Genomic DNA, 21,356 nt, shown 5'->3' on the forward strand with positions numbered 1-21,356 from the left:
AAAGTGCTAATTTTGGCCAAAAAATAGGATTATGCGATTCTGGTAAATTGGTCATAACTTTCAATTTTAGCACTTATCTCTCCCTACAAGCATCAAAACATGTTGAGAACTATGAAGGCCTAACCTCTAGCTATCTAAACCTCACAAACATGAAGTTTAGAGTGGTATAGTTGCCAAAAATTGAAAAAAAGCCAAAAGCAGGACCCGTTTTTTCACACAGTTTAGGTTCAAAAATGTTGTGCAAGAGTAAGGTTAATGGTGAGATCGATACTCCAAAAAAAATGCTAAGTTTTTTTCATCTCATAAGGCAACTTTGTGGATGTATAGCACCTAGAAATTCATTTTCATACTCTTCAAATAATTCAAGCAAAATGATCACTTAACAGGACACAAAAGTGTCCAAGGACATAAAAGTGTCCTGTTACCATTCTAGTGTTAAGTCAATAATGCCTTTGTAAAATCATACCTCTCTCTCTCTTGGTCGACCCCTCTTCCTATTTGCTCATGCAGACACCCCATTGGACCTCCCTAGGCTTAACCAATGGAAATTAAGCAGCATAAATGATAGCCTTCTCACATGTGGCCCCCTTTCCCCTTTTGTGAGAGATTTTGCTAATTAATAAATGCAACTAAACTCTCATTGGACCTCTTTGTCTCTTGACCAATAGGAAAATGGAAAGGCATTCGGCTGTTGAATGATCATCGGACCCCTAGGGCGACTGTCCAACAATCTTCTAGAGAGCTTAAATCTTATTAGTTTTTCTATTAAGTGTTTTCAAATTAATTAAACTAGGCTTACTCTAGCATGATTCTCATTGGTCCACCTCCAAGGCCATCCAATAGGATTTGAGTACACCTTGTGGGCATCTGGGCTAGGGAACTGACAAGCATCACTCTTTCCCCTAGTGTACAAAGGAAGCTTGTGTGTGTGTGTGTGTGTGTGTGTGTGTGTGTGTGTGTGTGTGTGTGTGTGTGTGTGTGTGTGTGTGTGTGTGTGTGTGATAGTTTCTCTCTCATCCCGTTGTCGGGGGATAATTGTAAGAAAGGTGAGCCGGGAAGGCACCGTGCCCCTAGTTGTGAGAGTTGCGGGAAACAAGGTTGGCTGTGAGAGGTGCGGGAAACAAGGTGTAGTAGATGCAATTACTGACAATAGTATTCAAAACAAGTAGTCTACCTAATTTCTAGTTAATCGACAGAATCCATGAATAATCAATCCCTAATGGAAGCTTAAATGCTCTTACAAGGAAAAATCTAGCTTAAACCAGGTGCTTAAACAAGAAATTGATGAAATTCTGCTTACTTTGCCTTCTGCTCTTTGATTCGAGTGATTAATAAGCTTCGAGCACATTTCGAGTGGCTAATGAGGCTTAGGGAAGGTTTAAGATGGCTTAAGAGAGCTTATGACTCGGGTATTGAAAGCTTAGAAGATTAAACTCGGTTTAGGTGATAGAAAGTCGATTAGGCTTAGCTTATGGTGATAGATTAGATAAAGAGAGGTTAAAAAAAATTAATCTTGAGGGTTAGCTCCGCTCTTGATAGCTTAAGAGCTTTGGATTATGGCTTACGAAGGGGTTTAATCTTACAAGGATTAAGCAACCTTGAAGATTCGGAGGAGAAGCTTAAGGAGTTTTAGAATCCGGACTAAGCTTAAGAGATTAAGGCTATGGAGCTTCGGAGATGGAGCTTAAGAGGAGGATATTAAGGCAAAAAATATGAGGAGGAGAAACTCACGATGATCCCCTCTCTTTTTATAGTTGCATGGCCCCCCTTTTGCTAAAACAAACAAGGCACCCATTAGCGATGTCGCTAATGGGTCCTCCCCCTTGTGATGTGGCAAGGCCGGGATTATGTAGCGCCGTTTGCGGTGGGACCAAGAACAAAAATGCACGTGCTGGTTCTCTGATCAACTTACGTTTGTGCGGCGAGGTCGCCTGATCACCATTGCACCCAGCGCGTTCGCTTCTTTCCGTCATGCGCCCTCTGCACGCTGCCATGCCATGGCTACCTTCTTTTCTTTTGCTTGCCTTCACACCCTTTTAAAGTTAGGGCGGCCATTGGCCATAGTTCATTGGGAGGCCATATTCATTGGGCAACCATCTTTATTGTATGGGCGGCCATCTTCCTTCATAAGGACACCATGTTAGGTAGAGATAATGGCCAAGGCACCACCAAGGTTATCCATTGGGCGGCCAGCATTGATAAGGGCACCACACATATCGACCAAGGCATCGCCTGCAATTATTGCATTCCAAAAGACGACATTCCAAACACGAAGCTCTGCAAAATTTACGGCACCATATTTGGCATACATAGCTAGCAAAGCACTGCCAAACACAGGCATTATCTTCTTGAACTTCGATGCCCGTATAACCATTCCGAATGTGATACTCCTCAAACCAATTACTGCTCCATGCATTCCAAAATCCCCAGCTGCAGTTCATCGGCCGAGCGGACCGGAGTGGTGCGGAACCGGCCCTTGGTGAATATTTACTGGCCAATATCTTAGTAACCGAAACTCCAATCACCGATCTGAAAAGACCGACATGCTCCACAAAGTGAGCACTTCAGCCTGGCGCATTCATTTCATTTTTGCCCCCCCCCCCTCAGCTGCAGTTTCCCAATCCGGTACAAATCTGCTACCGACTCAACTTAAAACTGTCATAACTTCTTACCCGTAGCTCCGATTGACAAGCCGTAAAGACAAGCATGTAGAGCTTTTTGAGTACTTCAACTTGGATTAATAAAATCCCAGCTATGACCACTTCAAGAATAACACTTTTTAGCATCATTAAAGCATGTTTTGGCCCTTTCAGCCGCATTTGACATACATTCAGCATTGAACTCGGCCTGCAACCAGCCCTTAATAACCGTTCATTAAACATATAAGCTTCAACCAAATTTAATGTGCTTTTTTCTGGCATCTTTCTTTGCATGGGAGCAGAGCTGCACGACATTCACCCCTGTGAACCTGCACAACCTCCGGTCTATGCCAATTGCACTTAATCAGCTTCATTAAAATCATCATCAGACAAATTATCTGATGTATACATACCATGATCCTCTAGAGGTGGATCTAAATGAGGATCTTCAAGAACAATTTCTCCTTCTCGCTTCTTGAACAGCTTGATTCTTTTTCCTACTATAGGTACTTCAAGCATAGTACCATCCAGTTCACACAATTGATATGTTGCATTATCAAAAACATGTTGCACCACATATGGTCCAAACCACCGTTTCACCATTTTCCGCATAGTAGAGTATTGGTTCTCCAATCTACTGTCATAGACAAGTACCCAGTCACCTTCCTTGATAGCATGTGGTCGTAGTCTATGCTTTCCATCAAATGCTACCTTGTTCTTCAATCTTGCCTTCTTAAGCTTCTCTTTGGCCTGCTCAATATCCTCTTAACGCCTCTCAAGCTGCCGAATACGTAGAGCAAGCAAGTCTTCAATAGACATACCTTCTTCCCATGGAATTATGGTCCAAGTTGTAACTGATTCCTCCGTAGGCATAATGGGTTTCTGCCCATGCATCAATTTGAATGGCATAAATCCTGTAACTGAACTCTGAGTAGTGCAATCAACCCACAAAGAAAATGGCAAGAGTTTAGGCCAATCACCAATATGTCCTTCACATGCCTTTGCTAAAGCTTTAACAATAGGCAGATGTCCTCTTTCTCTCTTCCTGTTACCTTTTGGATTATATGCTGTGGTGAGGGCGATTTTAATGCCCATACGAGCAAAAAACTCTCGAGCTTCATCTGTATCCAGCTCTCCTCTATCTGCAGTAATTCTGCCAACACACCCATTCCTAGAGATAAAATCTTCAAGCAAGAACTTGCATACTAAACTGGTAGCTTTGGTACGCAAATCTATACCTTCAACCTGGTTTGTAAGATCTTCCCTGGCAAGAACAATATATCTCATCTGCCACACTCCTACTGGCATTGTAATAAGGTCCACCACCCACTTGTAGTGCATAGCCAGTGGATAGGTGGGATGCAACCCATCTCTATGTCGCACATTAGAGTACTGTTGACCTATTAAGCATGATTCCACAAATTTAACCACATCTTTATACATACCTCTCCACCAATATCGGTCTTTAATTTTGACAAAGGTTGCCCAGGCTCCTTCGTGTCCAGCCCATAGACTTTCGTGAAACTCTTTAATCACCTGCTGTTGGGTTGCTTTGTCGCAAATAATTCTTTATCGGTCTTTAGAGGAGTAGCAACGCCCCTAAGTTCCCTCTTAACCTGCGGATATCCTCATTCATGAGCATTGAGCACCTTGGCTCCAAATCTAACTGCATACCTGTGTCCTTCAGCATCCTCTTGACCTATAGCCCATCCAATACCTGCCGGGCTAGTGTCAACTGTTAAAATAACTGGACTGTCGTATTTATAATCAACTTTCCTCAAGGTCGGAGCCTCAAGAAGCATCTTCTTTAATTTCTTAATAGCTTGTGTGTGAACTTCTTTCCAAAAAAACCTCTTAAGTTTTCGTAGCAAATGATACAGCACCTCTGCAACATGGGCAAAGTGTGGCAGCCAAATACGATAGAACACACACGCCTAAGAATCGATGAACCTTAGTAACTGAAGAACATGTGTCCTTCATCTTTTGGATTGCTTCAACTTTTGCAGGACCTGTCCTTCTTCCTTTAGAATTGCACATGTGTCCCACAATTAAGACCTCCTTAGCTCCAAAAGTCGATTTTTGACCTGAAAGTGTTAAGTTAACTTCTTCAAGCCTTCATTATATAGCATCACAGTCAATATGTTGAGCAATAAACTATTTGCACCCCCTCTGGTCTTTTGCTTCATCTTTTGAGCCTTCTTCACAGCCCTTAATTGGTATACCATCGATGAAAGGCATGGTAACATGTGGGATAAAGTCTCTTAATACCTTATTCATGCGGTTCATCATATGAGCTACTGAATTAGTAGCACCCTGTGGCAGAGTGCACTGCCTTACCAAACCAAGAGGAGTACGCATTGTAGTAAGATCCCTGCTCTCCGAATCTAACTGGAATTGACCATATCCTGAATAAAGATCGCCCATGGAGTAAATAGATCTACCTGCAAAGGCCTCAACAAATTCATCCACAATTGGGCCAGTACCCACATTGCGGATTGTTACCTTATTAACCGGTTGAATATCCTGAATGAATCAGGAACAGTAAACCATTGATTAGAATATGGATCACATGATGGCTTCAAAATTCCCATTTGAATATTTTCATTAAGCAAAGTGATAAGCTTTGGCAAGTGAGCTTTAGGAACTAGAATAGGACGCAAGCTCCATGGCATGTGTGGAACAATGAAAATAACCATTGGTGAAACAACACTCGGATCCACACACCCAATCTCACTTGGCTCAAAAGTGAAAGCTTTACCATATTTTTGGAGCATACCTTGAAAACATTTGATCTCCTCTTCTTTGAGGAAACCATCTTATCCAACCTTCAGCTGCTCTGTAGTGTCTCCTTAGTAAACGTATGCTCTATGTTCTTCGGATCTCTGAGTATAGGCTATCGAGAAGCTTCCTTGATCATCCCATCACTTCCTTCTGGTAGCGGTGTAGCCACTGGCCTCACTTTCTTTGCAACAGTCTTGTATTTTGTCTCTACCTATGCTTCAACAATTTCACCTGAATGGATCTTGACCACTTCAGCTCCGCTTTGTAACCTGTTTTGCCTGATCTCTCCAAGAACTGACATAGTATCTTCATAAGATACCTCTTCAAAGACTCCTGTAATTACATCATCAGATTCAAGCACATCACAACCCTGCAATTCACTTTGAATACCTGAGATATACTCGTTTTCCCACTTCGGCAAATCATTAAATTTTTTCTAAGAGACTGAACCTTTAGATGTTAACCCCGAAGAGAAAGCTTCTCTTTGCCAGAACTTCTCCTCACTTGTACCACCATAGTCGCGCTTTATAATGGCACTCCGAGAAAATCCTGTACAAACCTGTGATCTCTAAACTCCTTGCGTATCTTCGGCATTGGATGATCTCTTAGACTATCCTTATTCCTAGCATGGTCAACACATACAGTCAAGAATTGCACTGCTTTCTTACCATCACGGCTCCGAACCTTGGCATAGGCCAAGCCATCATCCAACACTTTGGTTTCCATTCGCACAGCCGTAATGTATGGTTGCCCCAAAATTAAAGGATAAGAGGAATGCTCCTGTATAAAGAAGTTTTGCTCATCACAGACATCCCCTACAGTTACCTTAACATTGGCACATGCACCATAGAGGTCGCCTGGAAGCATATTGGCAGCTCCAATCCGCCAACCATGGTCCACATCAATAGGCCATTTCCCCTTTTTGTGCAAGCTTTTAGCCATTAAATTGATTTCCGATCCATGATCTATGAGTGCTAAGACCGGTTCTTCGATGTCGCTAAGCTTTACAAAAATTTCGGTTGTTGCTCTTGCCCAATGAGTCCTTGAAAAGTGACTCCTTGGTATGCTTTCACTATCTTCATCTTCATTGAAATGAACATGCCTTACCTCAGGTACGGTTGGATTTGACACCACCACAGACCTCGACTCTTCTTCTTCTTCAAGATTCGCCAAATACTCTTCATAGTCGTCTAGAATTGCTTCAATGTGGCGTACCACCTGGCTCTTTACTGACTCCGGCTCCTGTTCACTTGGTATCTTCCGCTTCCTTTTGATGATATCTATTATCTCCTCATGAAATTCACGTTTTGCAATCCCCAATATATCACCCGATGTGAGCTCCACCTTGCTATTCAGAATTCTCTCTTCAAAGACTTTCTTTAAATCTATAGCTAATTCAATGTCAGACTTGAGCTTATAAGAGGGTCCCCTAGGTTTACCTTGATTTTTGTCCTTAGGTGCATACTCCATTACCACTTCAGGAGCGGGATTAGGAGCAAGAATTTCTCCTTTCTTGCTGTTGAACCTCGTTGTCCTCTTCGATGTCCCAGGAGCTTCTTTATCTCTTTTCCGCTTCTCCTCCACCATAGACTCATTAGCTTGAGACTTCGCAATGAATGCATACACTGAGCGGGAATCCACTGGATCAATCCATCCTATGGTTTCTCAAATTGAATTCCCCACTTGCCGCAGCTTCCCATAAGTTACCTGTCCAGCTTTTGCTGTCTTCAAAGCATAAGGCTATAAATGACCCTTGGTACCTGCACCATCTTCATCACCCTTCCTGCAGACTTGCAGCCCATAAGTAGCTGCATCCACAAGAGCAACATTATGTTGAATCTCATCAACTATCTTCTTCATGCCGCCCCTACCGAAGTTGAGGTGGAGCATCTCACCTATTTCCCTAAGGTGTATCTTATTGTCCTTCAAAAACACCACATTCTTTTTATATGCTTCATCAAATTCATCACATTCCTTAATATACTTGTGGTCTTCACTGTCACACAACATGCATCGGTCCCAGCCCTTGCGTGGTGGATGCTGCCTAGGATCTGATGTAGACCCCTTTGCAGCTAGACCATCAAATTTAATAGCTTTAAAATTCAAATCCAATTCTTGAATACCTTTTACCAATTCGTCAAGAACTGGATCCTCCACTCTGTTATTGCCTAGGTTGTTTTCTCTATAGGTTTCTCCTCCGCAACATCCATGATGTCAGCCACGATCATCTTGTCAACTCTCATATGTCGTTTTACGATTATGTTGACTGCTTCAATGAATACCTTCCAGTCGGATGTTAAGCCCAATTCTCCTCTTGAATCCTCTAGCAACTGCACTAAACTCTTCTGAAGTCGAGGATCAGCAGCATGAATGAACAACTCAACCTTCTGATCCCTCATTAAACGTTGCTCTATCGAAGACAGTTGCTCAAATTTCTTCTCAAATTCCCGCATTAACTCTCGTGCAGACAAATTTTTTCTCTTCTTCTGCACCCACTTCATGAAACTTTGCCTAGTTACTCTTTGAGAATCCTCCAGGAAGTATTCCTCCTAAAGCGCATTCTTGAAATCCTGCCAATTCGGGCCTTGAAGCACCAGAATTTCTTTAATTCGACTATTAAGTTCCGGCTGAGCAATCAAATGGAACCCTTCTGCTGCGTTTTGATCATCAATTCCATTCTCTTCTATTGCCTGTTCATAGATATTGCAGAATTTCCTAGTATCCCGGCCTTTGAATCGATGCAATTTCTCGATAACAGTGTGCCGAGATTTACGGATCCTCTCCTGCAAATTGTACTGCTCTTGTGCAGCCTCCTGTTGTTTCATGTAAGCAGCAAATTGCTGCATCATTTGCTGCATGGCAGCCTCTTGCGGTGTCGACATCCTTCTTCACCACACTGCTCACCCTGGCTCGTTTCGCATCAGGTTCACCAAGAATGTCGGGGGATAATTGTGCGAAAGGTGAGCCGGTAAGGCACCGGGCCCCTAGCTATGAGAGGTGCATAAAAGAAGGTGTAGCAGATGCAAATACCGACAACAGTATTCAAAACAAGCAATCCGTCTAATTTCTAGTTAATCCAGAAAATCCATGATATAATCAATACCTAATGGAAGCTTAAACGCTCTTACAAGGAAACATATGGCTTAAACCAGGTGCTTAAACAAGAAATTGATGAAATTCTGCTTACTTTGTCTTTTGCTCTTCGATTCGAGTGATTAATAAGCTTCGAGCAGATTTCGAATTGCTAATGAGGCTTAGGGAAGGTCTACGACGGCTTAAGAGAGCTTATGACTCGGGTATTGAAATCTTAGAAGATTACGCTCGGTTTAGGCGATAGAAACTCGATTAGGCTTAGCTTATGGTGATAGATTATATTACGAGAGGTTAAAAAAATTAATCTTGAGGGTTAACTCCGCTCTTGATAGCTTAAGAGATTTGGATTATGGCTTACGAAGGGGTTTAAGCTTACGATCATTAAGCAAGCTTGAAAATTCGGAGGAGAAGCTTAAGGAGTTTTATAATCCGGATTAAGCTTAAGAGATTAAGGCTATGGAGCTTCGGAGATGGAGCTTAAGAGGAGGAGCTTAAGGCAAACAATATGAGGAGGAGAAAATCATGATGATCCCCTCTCTTTTTATAGTTGCATGGCCCCCCTTTTGCTAAAAAAAACGAGGCACCCATTAGCGATGTCGCTAATGGGTCCTCCCCCTTGTGACATGGCAAGGCCGTGATTGAGTAGAGCCATTTGCGGCGGGACCAGGACCAAAAATGCGTAGGCCGGTTCTCTCATCAACTTACGTTTCTACGGCGAGGTCGCTTGTTCACCACCTCACCCAGCACGTCCCCTTCTTTCCCTCATGCGCCCTCTGCACGCTGCCACGACATGGATACCTTCTTTCTTTTGCTTGCCTTCACACCCTTTTAAAGTTAGGGCGGCCATTGGCCATAGTTTATTGGGCGGCCATCTTCCTTCATAAGGACACTACATTAGGTAGAGATAATGGCCAAGGCACCACCAAGGTTATCCATTGGGCGGCCAGCATTGGTAAGGGCACCACACATATGGACCAAGGCATCGCCTGCAATTATTGCATTCCAAAAGACGACATTCCAAACACGAAGCTCTGCAAAATTTACGGCACCGTAATTGGCATACATAGCTAGCAAAGCACTGCCAAAGACGGGCATTATCTTCTTGAACTTCGATGCCCGTATCAACATTCCGAATGTGATACTCCTCAAACCAATTAATGCTCCATGCATTCCAAAATCCCGGCCGCAGCTCATTGGCCAAGCGGACCGGAGTGGTTCGGAATCGGCGTGAAAAGACTGACGCGCTCCACAAAGTGAGCACTTCAGCCCGGCTCATTCATTTCATTTTTGCCCCCTCAACTGCAGTTGCCCAATCCGGTACAGATCTGCTACTGACTCAACTTAAAACTGTCATAACTTCTTACTCGTAGCTCTGATTGACGAGCCCTAAAGACAGGCATGTAGAGATTTTTGAGTACTTCAACTTGGATTAATAAAATCTCAGCTATGACCACTTTAAGCATAACACTTTTTAGCATCATTAAAGCATTTTTTGGCCCTTTCAGCCACATTTGACATACATTAAGCATTGAACTCAGCCTGCAACTAGCCCTTAATCACCATTCATTAAACATATAAGCTTCAAACAAACTTAATGTTCACTTTTCTGGCATGTTCCTTTGCATGGGAGCGGAGCTACATGACACCGTACTTCTTGGGCTCTCCCCCTCCTTTGTAGGCCTTGAGAAAGACTTTTGGGACACACACAAAGCATCCAATTTCCCTAGGATTTTGACCTTAGGACACAACCTTTGAATTTTGGAACCTTAGCAATTTGGAAGTCTTAATGGGCTGAACCTTAGGGTCTTTTAACCCCATTGTTTCACATTGCTCTTTTGCAGATGGACCCCCCTTTGGATATCTGTTTTCCCTTCTTTGGATCCTTATTGTGGCCGGTCTGCTAGCTTAACCAATATTCTAGCTTTTTCTCCCGTTGCAGTTCCCCATATTAAATGATCAATTTAACATGACAAAATCATTTAGGAGATTTAGATATTGATTATTATGACATTACCTCTCTCTTGAAATCATAGTCATCCTCGACTATGGGGTAGAGAAGATAAATCATAAGCTACCACAAGCATGTCTGCACATTAGTCCTATCAATCTTCCATAGTAGAGTGACAAGCTCTACTTGGTGTTCGGGAGACGTCGTCTCCGCAAACTTGATCTAAGCATGCTACTTCATTTTTGTCACAATAAAGAAAAAGAGAGTCTTATAAGACAAAAAAAAACTTTGTAAATTTTTAATATTTGTACGTTTGCTTACTCTTGGGAAGCATTGTAAGCGTAGACAAGGTTTAGGTTATCCTTTAATTGTATGCCTTGCATCCATCTAGCATCTTCAAAAGGATAATTCTTAAACTTAATAAAATATCGTCGGATAGTCTTACCGCCTCTTAGTACCTTGTCTTCATGTCGGAGCATGGACTCGGTCTGCAGCACCTTTTATTGGTCCTTGATCCCTGGTGGGTCTTCAATAGTAGGTTCTTGAGGTGTCTCTCCTTTGTAAGGCTTTAATAGCCTCACATAAAACGCATTGTGTATGAGCCAATGGCTGGGCAACTTGAGTTGATAGGCCATCTCATTGGTTGGCCTAAGAATTTGGAAGGGACCATAGTACATTTTTACTAACTTAGCATAATAATGTTGGTGTCCTGTAGGATTCTTGCAAGTCATGTGCCTTAATCAAGCCTTTGGAAATTTGAGTAAGACCCAATCATTTTCTTTAAAGGCTTGGGCTCTTCTGTTCTTGTAGCAGCCTTTTGCCTTTTCTATGAGATAGAGATAACTTCCTTAATCTTTTGGAAAGATTCTTGCAGGTCTTGGCTATACTCATCTGCAACGAAGATCTTCCCGTGTACCTAAAGTAGCAGGGGACTTTTTGATCTTCCCTAAATTACCTCAAAAGGTGCTTTTCCCGTGGAAGTATGTACAGTGTTATTGTAGGCATACTTCACTAAGGGTAAGTACTTCTCCCATTGGGATCTTTGATCTACTTCCGTTACATAGGCTTTTAGTAGATCGAGAATTGTTAGGTTATCTATTTCACTTTGGCCATCCGTTTGCGGGTGATAGGCCGAAGAGAAATTTAGCCTTGTTCCTAAATTCTCAAAGAGACCCTTCCAGAAGTTACTGGTCATTCTAGGATCTCTATCCGGCACTATGGACATTGGCAAGCCATGGTACTTGAAGATTTGTGATATGAAGAGGGTTGCCATTTGATGCGCTTTGGTAGTCTCTTTGACAGGTATAAAATGAGCTTGTTTACTAAACCTATCTACTATCGTCCATATGCTCATATTCCCATGGATAGACTTAGGTAATCCAAAGAGAAAATCCATGGATATGCTCTCCCATGGTGAATTAGAGATTTGCAAAGGTTGAAGAAATCCACGTTACTTCCCTCTATCAAACTTTATCTTTTGGCATACCACACATTTAGAAACATACTCTTGTATGTTTTCTTTCATGGTAGGCCAATAGAAATATGTTTCAATCTCCTTTAGGGCAGACTAAATCCCTCTATGCCCTGCATAAGGAGGAGCATGAGATTCATACATTACTTTCTCACGTAGTGAGATAGTAACGCATAGTCTATTGCCATAGAGAAGATAACCATCTTGTAAAGTAAATGGTTCCTCTTTCTTCCCTAGTGCAAGGGTTGAAATCAATCTCTAAAATCAAGATTAGTATCATACTCATCTATCATAGAACATAGATCATTGTGAGTTGCTATGGAAATTACATTCACTCTCGGCCGTCTTGAGAGTGCATTGGCTACTTGATTATGCTTGCCAACAATGTGAGCAATATGAAATTAAATAGCAAAAGATAGTTTTCCCACCTCATTTGTTTGTTGGAGAGCTTGGTCTGCATCATGAAGTACTTAAGACTTTGGTGATCCATTGGCAGAATGAAAGGAGTCCCCAATAAATAGTGCTTCCATGAGTCTAAGGCATGTAGAACTGCACGGAGTTCCTTTTCATATATGCCTAGAGCTTTCTCAATAGGGTCGATCCTTTGACTTTCATAGCCTATGGCATGCCCTTCTTGGAGCAAAATAGCTCCAAGGCAATCACCACAAGCATCACATTGGACCTCAAATGGCTTTGAGAGATCCGGTAGTGTAAGCACAAGTTGAGAGATAAGATTTTAGAAAGCATTGTTCTCCTTGGCAGACCATGTGTACCTAACATTTTTCTTTGTTAGGTCATGTAATGGTCCTGCTATTAGTGAGAGATTTTCTATGAAGCATCTATAGTATGCACACATACCTATGAAGCTTCTTACTCATGAAGATTACTTGGTTAAGGCCATCCTTTTATTACCTCTAACTTTGATGGATCCATTTGGATGCCATCTTCAGAGATGATGTACCTACATATTGAATATCTTGTAAGAAAAACTCACTTCTTCTTCGATTGACGTAAAGTTTATTCTCTCTTGAAACTTGAAATATTACGTGGAGGTGTTGCTTGTGTTCTTCTAATGAATTAGAGTAGATGATAATATCATCAAAGAACACTCTAGTAAAGGTTCGGTGAGGCTAGAATAGCTTCTTCATCAATCGGTTGAATATGGCCGGTGCATTGGTCAAGCCAAAAATCATGACAATGTATTTGTAAATACCAAACGTAGTGCCAAATGCGGTCTTTACAATGTCTTGATCAACTATCCTTATTTGATGATAGCCACTTTTTAGATCAATCCTACTGAAGTAGGTGGACCCTTGTAGCTTATCAAATAGGTCTTCTACCCGTGGAATGGGAAATATATTTTTGATAGTGATGCTATTTAGTGCTCTATAGTTGACACACATATGATATGTTCCGTCTTTATTTTACACTACTAGCACAGGAGAACAAAATGGAGATGAGCTAGGCCTAACCATGCCCTTCTCAACTAACTCATGCACTTGCTGCATAATCTCTTCTTGTTGAGCTTGAGAAACTCTATAAGGAGGTTTGTTAGGCGGTGAACTTCCTAGAAAAATTTCAATTGCATAGTCGTCATTGCCTCGTTTAGGAGGTATCTCACAAGGGATGTCGTCAATAAAGACATCTTGAAACCCCTTGAGAAAATTGGATAACTCTAGTTTCTTTTGATTGTGTATATTTTGTTTTGCTAAAACATTAGGTTCATTTTGAGAGTCTTTAACAAAAATCATATATACGGAAATAAAGTTCTTTATTGACTTATTAAAAGCTTGTGTATGTACAATGGGTATGGTGTTACCCATTTCCTTAGCATCTATGTACATATCTTTTTCCTTGAACCTGAAGGAGATTCTCCTTTCAGGGAATTTAACATTGGCAACCATGCGATCAAACCATGGTGCCCCTAGGATTACATTCTCATGCTTGAGATGAGAGATAAAGAAGTCCTCTTTGTCCACATAGCTTTGGATATGGAGCCTCAATTTCCCAATTAAGGGAGTGATTGAAGCTTCTTGCCCCTTGAAAGCACCGTCTACGGGTAGGACATCTCCCATCTCGTAAGCTTGTATGCCTAGCTTGGTGGCCAACTCTATGGATATGAAATGTAAGTAGAACCAGGGACAAAGAGAATAAAAGAATCATGTTCTCTTACCTTTCCCCAAGCATGGCATAGAGCAGATCCTTCGTGGTGAGTCTCCTCCTCTTGGATTTCAACCAAAATAGCCCTAGGAGGCTCATGGAGGTTGTTCTTTTGGGGACAAGCACGGTACGCATGCCCTTGCTCGCCGCACTTGAAACAACGGTTATCCTTGCAATAACGCTCAAGCTCTTCAAGAGAGTTTATTTTTGCATTTGTAAACTCCCTTATCTTTAGCTTTGTTGGAGTTTACCTTAGGAGACTTTTGGACATTTTCCTTCCCCTTAGGCTCATTGGAATCCTTGTTTTTTGTGGGCTTAGAATTTCTTTTAGCCCCCGTTTGGAAATTGATTTGAAAGGCCACCATAGTATGGTGTATAACCATCAATATGGTGCCTGGTCTTTGGGAGTTGACATACTCCACCATTTCTTGAGTTAAGCCCGCACAAAATTGTTGCTTTTTCTCTCCAAAATCCAACTTTTTGAAGACAATGGCTTTGAGTTGTAGGTTCCAAAACTTGTCTACATATTTGTGAATGGATTCATAGCGAGAGAGCTTCAAGATTTTCCATTCGGTGAGTACCTTGTCTTTGGCATCGGTGGCCAAAAACTACTTCATAATGGAAGCTCTTAAAGCTTTCCATGTTTGTGGAGCTTCACCATTGGCCCGTAGGCTAGACCACCATTGTCTGGCAAACTTTTGAAAGTGCATAGCTACATGACATAGCTTAGAGGACTCCGTGAAACCCTCATCTCCAAGCACCGCATCGAACTGTTGGATAGAGGTCAAGACTTTGTTCGTAGCACCAAAAGTGCCATCATAGGTAAGGAAAGAGATGCTCTTCCCTGTCTCTTTGAATTTCTTGAGTTTGGATGACCACTTCGCGGTGTAGGATTTCCTATGGCCTCTTCTTTTTGATGGTTAAAAGGTTGCACCATCACTTGCTTCAAATGGTGAAGAATTTGAAGAAGATGGAGAAGAGGGTGACCACTTTCTTGCCTTTTTCTTGCCTTGATCTTTGTTGTCTTCACCATCACTTTCATAAGAGGAAGAGGATGAAGAAGATGGAGAAGAGGGTTTCCTCTTTCTCGCCTTTTTCTTCTCTTGCTTTTCATCATCCCTCTTTGAAGTATGGTGTGGAGAAGTATGCGATGGTCTTCTTCATTTTGGAAATGTTGGATAGCGTTTAGCCCGCCATCTTCATGGAGCCATCTCCATCAAGGTGGCATGAGACTCACTTCTTTCTCGTTCCTTTGGTAGAGGCTCTTGAATTCTCCTTTGAGAAGGAGATGCTTCATCAAGGAGCAAATTTGTGAGCCCTTCATATGGATCCTCTTCTTCTTCCGAAATTGGAGAGAGACCTCTTTTGTAAGTCTTGCAAGGAGGCTTCCTAGGTGCTCTCTCGTCATGGTGGGGGGCTTGGAGAATTTCATGAGCATGAAGCTGCCATTGCACTTCACTTTGGAGGGATGGATTGCCCATGTCTTGTTGAAGCCTTGAAACAAGATAGTTAACAAGCATCATGGAATCATTAGTAGCCTGCTTGTTAGCAAAATCAAAGTTATCAAAGTCAAGGTCAGTAGCATACTCATCTATCATAGAGGATAGATCATTGTGAGTAGCTATAGACACCGCATTAACTTTTGGTCGTCGTGAAAGTGCATCGGCAACTTGATTGTGCTTACCAACTATGTGAGCAATATGGAAATTAAATTGCAAAAGAAAATTTGCCCACCTCATTTGTTTGTCGGAAAGTTTGGTTTGCGTCATGAAATACTTGAGACTTTGGTGGTCTGTTCGTAGGATAAATGGAGTCCCCAATAGGTAGTGCTTCCATGTATCTAGGGCATGTAGAACAGCTAAAATCTCTTTCTCATAAATGCCCAAGACTCGTTCATCACTATTGAGCCTTCGGCTCTCATATGCTATGGCATGCCCTTCTTGAAGCAAAACCGCTCCAAGACAATCACCACATGCATCACATTGGACCTCAAATGCCTTTGAGAGATCCGGAAGCACGAGGACTGGTTGGGAAGTAAGCTTCTCTTTGAGTTTTTCAAAAGCATTTTTCTCCTTAGCAGTCCATACAAACTTAACGTTCTTCTTTGTTAAGTCGTGTAGTGGTCCTGCTACTTGAGAGAATTTTGCTATGAAGCGTCTATAGTATGCACACATACCAATAAAGCTTCTTAGCTCATGTAGATTCCTTGGGTTAGGCCATGATTTTATTACCTCTAACTTTGATGGATCCATACGAATACCATCGTGAGAGATAATATGACCTAGATATTGAATCTCTTGAAGGAAGAATTCACTTTTCTTTTGGTTGAGAAAAAGTTTGTTTTCCCTCAAGGCTTGAAAAATCACTTGGAGATGTTGCTTATGTTCCTCCAAAGATTTGGAGTAGATGATGATATCATCAAAGAACACTCCAGTGAATTTACGATATGGTCTAAAAATTTTCTCCATGAGACGATTGAAAGTAGCTGGTGCATTAGTCAAGCCAAAAGTCATGACTATCTAGATATTCATAAAGACCAAATGTTGTGCGAAACGCGGTCTTTAGGATATCTTCATCCACTATCCTTATTTGATGATAGCCACTCTTAAGGTCAATCCTACTGAAGTAGGTAGAGCCTTGTAGCTTATCAAATAGATCTTCTACCCGAGGCACGGGAAATCTGTTTTTGATAGTGATATGGTTTAGTGCTCGATAGTCCACACACATACGGTATGTACCATCTTTCTTTTGCACTAAAAGGATTGGAGAACAAAAGGGAGAGGAACTAGGCCTCACCATCCCTTTGTCTACCAATTCCTGTACTTGCCTCATAATCTCCTCTTGTTGAGCTTGTGAGACTCGATAAGGAGGTTTGTTAGGCGGTGAGCTTCCTGGAAGGAGCTCGATACGATGGTCATCATCCCCTCGTTTTGGAGGTAGGTCCATAGGGATATCATTGATGAACACATCTTGGAATCCTTTTAGAAAAGTAGACAAGTCTAACTCTTCTTTATCCTATCATTTTCATTTGATGAAACATTATTAGCTTTTAGAGACTCTTTGACATAAATCATGTACGTAGAAATTGAGCTCTTCATTGATTTATGAAAAGAAAGAGGATTTACAAGTGGAATAGTGCGACCACGCTCACTAGCATCTATATACATGTTCTTTCCCCTGTAGGTGAAGTAAATTCTCCTTTCAGGGAACTTCATGTTGGCAGCCATGCGATCAAACCATGGTGCCCCTAGGATAACATCCTGATGTTGGAGAGGAGAGATGAAGAAGTATTCTTTGTCGACATAGCTTTGGACATGAAGCCTCAACTTCCCAATCAAGGGAGTAACGGAGGCTTGTTGTCCCTTGAAAGCTGCATCAGCTGTTACTATATCTCCCATCTCAAAAGCTTGAATGCCCAACTTGGTGGCCAACGCTATTGATATGAAGTTGAGAGTAGAGCTAGGGTCAAACAAGATGAAGGCATCAGGCTTTCTTACCTTTCCCCAAGCATAGGAGAGTGATGATCCTTTGCAATGAGCATCCTCTTTTGGAGCTTCGATGGTGGAAGCCCTAGGAGTCTCATTGCGAGTATTCTTCTTGGGGCAAGAACGTTAGCCATGTCCTTGCTCCCCACACTTGAAACATTTATGGTCCTTGCGAAAAGCTTCAAGCTCTTCAAAAGAGAGTTTGTTTTTACCTTTGTAAACTCCCTTCTCCTTGGACCGATTGTTGTTGTTGTTATTGTTGTTGTTGGAAGTGCCTTGGGAATTATTTTGAGCATTGGATTTCCCCTCTGCATCATTTTTATCTTTGTTTTCCATGGGCTTGACATTACGTCTAGCCCCTTGATGGAAATTGATGCGTGAAGCAACCATGGTGTGATGGATTACTTCGGTAATAGTACCAGGCCGTTGAGAGTTGATGTATTCGGCCATCTCTTCAGGTAATCCCGCACAGAATTGCTGTCTTTGCTCGGCAAAGTCTATCTTTTGAAAGACAGTAGCTTTGAGATGTAAATCCCAAAACTTGTCTACATACTTGTTGATAGACTCATGAGAGAGAAGCTTCAAGCTGCGCCATTCGGTAAGAACTTTATCTTTAGTATCGCTTGGAAGAAATTGCTTCATGATGGAAACTCGTAGAGTTTTCCATGTCTTTGGGGCTTCTCCATTGCCACGAAGGCTAGCCCACCATTGACGAGCTGATTTTTGGAAGTGCATAGCTACATGGCATAGCTTGGAGGACTTTGTGAAGCCCTCATCCCCAAAGGCCGCATCAAATTGCTGGATGAAGGCCAACACTTTGTCGGTAGCACCAAAGGTGCCATCGTAGGTGAGAAAAGAGATACTCTTTCCTCCTTCCTTGAACTTCTTTAGCTTTTGTGACCTTCTCCATGCAGGAAATGATTTGCGATGTCCTCCCCTCTTGTATTCTCTAGGAGAAAAGAAGAAGGAGAAGAGGGTGACCTCTTCCTAGCCCTTTTCTTCCTTTGTTTCCTCTCTTGCCTTTCAGAGTGATGAGGAGAAGGACTATAGGTTGCTCTTTTCCTCTTGGGAGGAGTAGGCGATCGTCTAGACCGCCGTCTTCGTGGAGCCACCTCTTCAGAAGAACTTAGACTTTCATTGCTTTCTTTCTCTTTGGATTCCTCCTCTCGAATGGGAGAGAGTCTTCTTTTGGGGGTCTCTTCAAGAGGCCTCCTATGCTCTCTCTCCTCTGGGAGAGGAAGGGAAATTCCATAAGCATGAAGTTGTTGAGTAACTTCGGCTTGCAAAGCAAGGTTGCCCATAGCTTGCTGCAACCTAGCGACGAGATAATTCACAAACATGGGAGCATCATCATTAGCACCTTCATGTGCAAAATCAAAGCTATCAATGTTCATTCTACTCTCTTGATTATTGTCAGCCATGTTAACAAAATTTATGTTTATACTTAGTGTATGCTTTGGCAGTTCAAAACCTTAGTTGCCACTCCTCTTAGCCTTTGAAAATCGGCTCTTAAGTATCTACACCCACGGCTCAAAGTGGTTAATTATAGAGAGTAGAGGAGTAGGTATAACATAGCAGAGTTGCCAAGGGCTAGCTCCTTTCGGACTTCTTATGGCTCAATAATGGTAAAGCCGTAGGCAAGTCTAAAAGGACTCCATTATTAAGTCCAAAGCTCCCGAGGTGTGCACCATCCCGCACATAGTGGGCTTAACAAAACCGATATTAGATCCCAGTTCCACTTACTCTATTATAATTAACAACATCAACCATTTATAGGCTACTTAAGGACCCCTCTTCTTAAGCAAGAAAAGAGAAACCAAATGCTCTAATACCAATGTAATGGAATTTGCCAATTCAATTTGAGAGTAGCGGAATTTAATGAGAGTACTTTCAAGAAATGATTTTGTGAGCATAGCGGGTAGACATAATTGAAGATAGCAACATAATTATAGAAATTAGTTAACTTGGCATGGACAATACTTTTGCAAGAGAGAGAGAATTTAGAGAACATGACAACAGTTGAGGACCGGATTTATGTGGAGCCGGTCCCCCCTCCAATAGGCATTTGTATTATGATTTCTCCCATAAAGAGAGACTTGTTGCAATACATTCTTTGTGTTCCTTGTGACCTAGGTGAAGCAATGAAGATGGAAAGCTTCATGCATCACCATCATAGCATAACCTAAACTTGAAGAAAGCTTTAACTATACCAAGCCTCACTCCCAAGACCTCAAACACCTTCGAAGGTGGAGAGAGCTAGTAGGGAATGAGGGTAGGGAAGAGGAAGAAGAAAAATTCCATACGAGAAAGAGCTAGTTCTTCACTTATCATAACTCTTGTGCTAGCATGCATAATAGCATAGTAATGAAGAAGAAATAAATGGCAAGCTCAAGCATTGAAGCATGGCTCTTGGATGGATTTGCACTCCATAGCCAAGAGTGTTGGTATAGGCTCTCAACCTCTACTTGCTTGGAGAAGGAGAGGGAGTTCTTGCACTTTGCATAGTACACAATGAGAGTGTTTGTGAGTGTGTGTGTGGGTGAGTATACCCCCTAAGCACCCCCCTAGCTTGCTTGGGTCGACCCCCCCTTGTAGCTCATGCTTGAAGCTCATTGGACCCCTCCAGGCCTAGCCAATCACAAGCAGGAGCCATTACAAGAAACATGAGTAGCCTTGGGACAAGTGTCCCCCTTTCCCCTTTGAGAGAGAGGACTTGATAAATGAAAAATCAATTAATTAAATATCCTAAATTATCATTGGACCCCTTGGGTGGCCAACCAATAGGTTTCAGGCACACCATGAGGGCAACATGAGGAGGAACTTGACAAGTGTCCTTGCTGCCTCTTCAAGCTGGGGCTTCCCTTGTGTGTGTGTGTGTGTGTGTGTGTTCTCTCTCATCCCCCCCCCTTGTAGGCTCGCCCCCCTCCTTGTAGGGATCTTTTTGACTTTGGATGAGCAAGCCCCTTAGTCATCAAGCATGACTAAGCACTTGAAGTAGGGGGTGTTCCCACAAGCATCTCAGGCAAGCTTCTCAAGGCACTTCAAGCACCTTAATCATGCACCAAGTCAAGCACCTCAAGCATGGAGCCAGTCAAGCACCTCAAGAATGACAAGCACCTCAAGCACGACAAGCACCTTGAGCTTGGGCCGGGTTCCCACCTCAAGCTCAGCCCTAGCTTACCTAAGGTCAAAGGACTTTTACACACATTATTGGAGGTCTTCAATGAAGCTAACCCTAAGGTCTTATGATCCATTGGTTAGCCTTGCTCTTGATAGACCATCTCCCATTTGGGCCCCTTTACTATTGGCCCCGTGTTGAGATAGATCTATAAGCACATATCTATATCTTAACACTTGTTCCCATTTATTTTCCCACATTAAGTGATCAATTTAATATGAGAAAATCATTTGGGTTGGTTAGATATTAGATTTTATGACATATTAGCATAGCTTAGCTTAGTAATTAGCATGGTAGAGGAGATGTACATGCATTGAAGCTTGGCTCTTGGTTGTATTTGCATCACAAAGCCAAGAGTTGTCAGTGTAGGCCTTCCTTCTCACAAGCTTGGAGTAGGTGGTAAGCTTTCCATTAAAGCTTGAGAAGGAGAGAGAGAGCCTTCTTGATTCACACATAGATTGCGCGTGTGTGTAAGTCAATAATGCCTTTGAAAATTCATCCCCCTCGCTCTCTTGGTCGACCCCTCTTCTTATTTGCTCATGCAAACACCCCATTGGACCTCCCTGGGCTTAGCCAATGGAAATTAAGCAGCATAAGTGAT

This window comes from Adiantum capillus-veneris, chromosome 27 (genome assembly GCF_014529385.1).
Source record: "Adiantum capillus-veneris isolate H3 chromosome 27, ASM1452938v2, whole genome shotgun sequence".
In the NCBI taxonomy this organism is placed as follows: Eukaryota; Viridiplantae; Streptophyta; class Polypodiopsida; order Polypodiales; family Pteridaceae; genus Adiantum; species Adiantum capillus-veneris.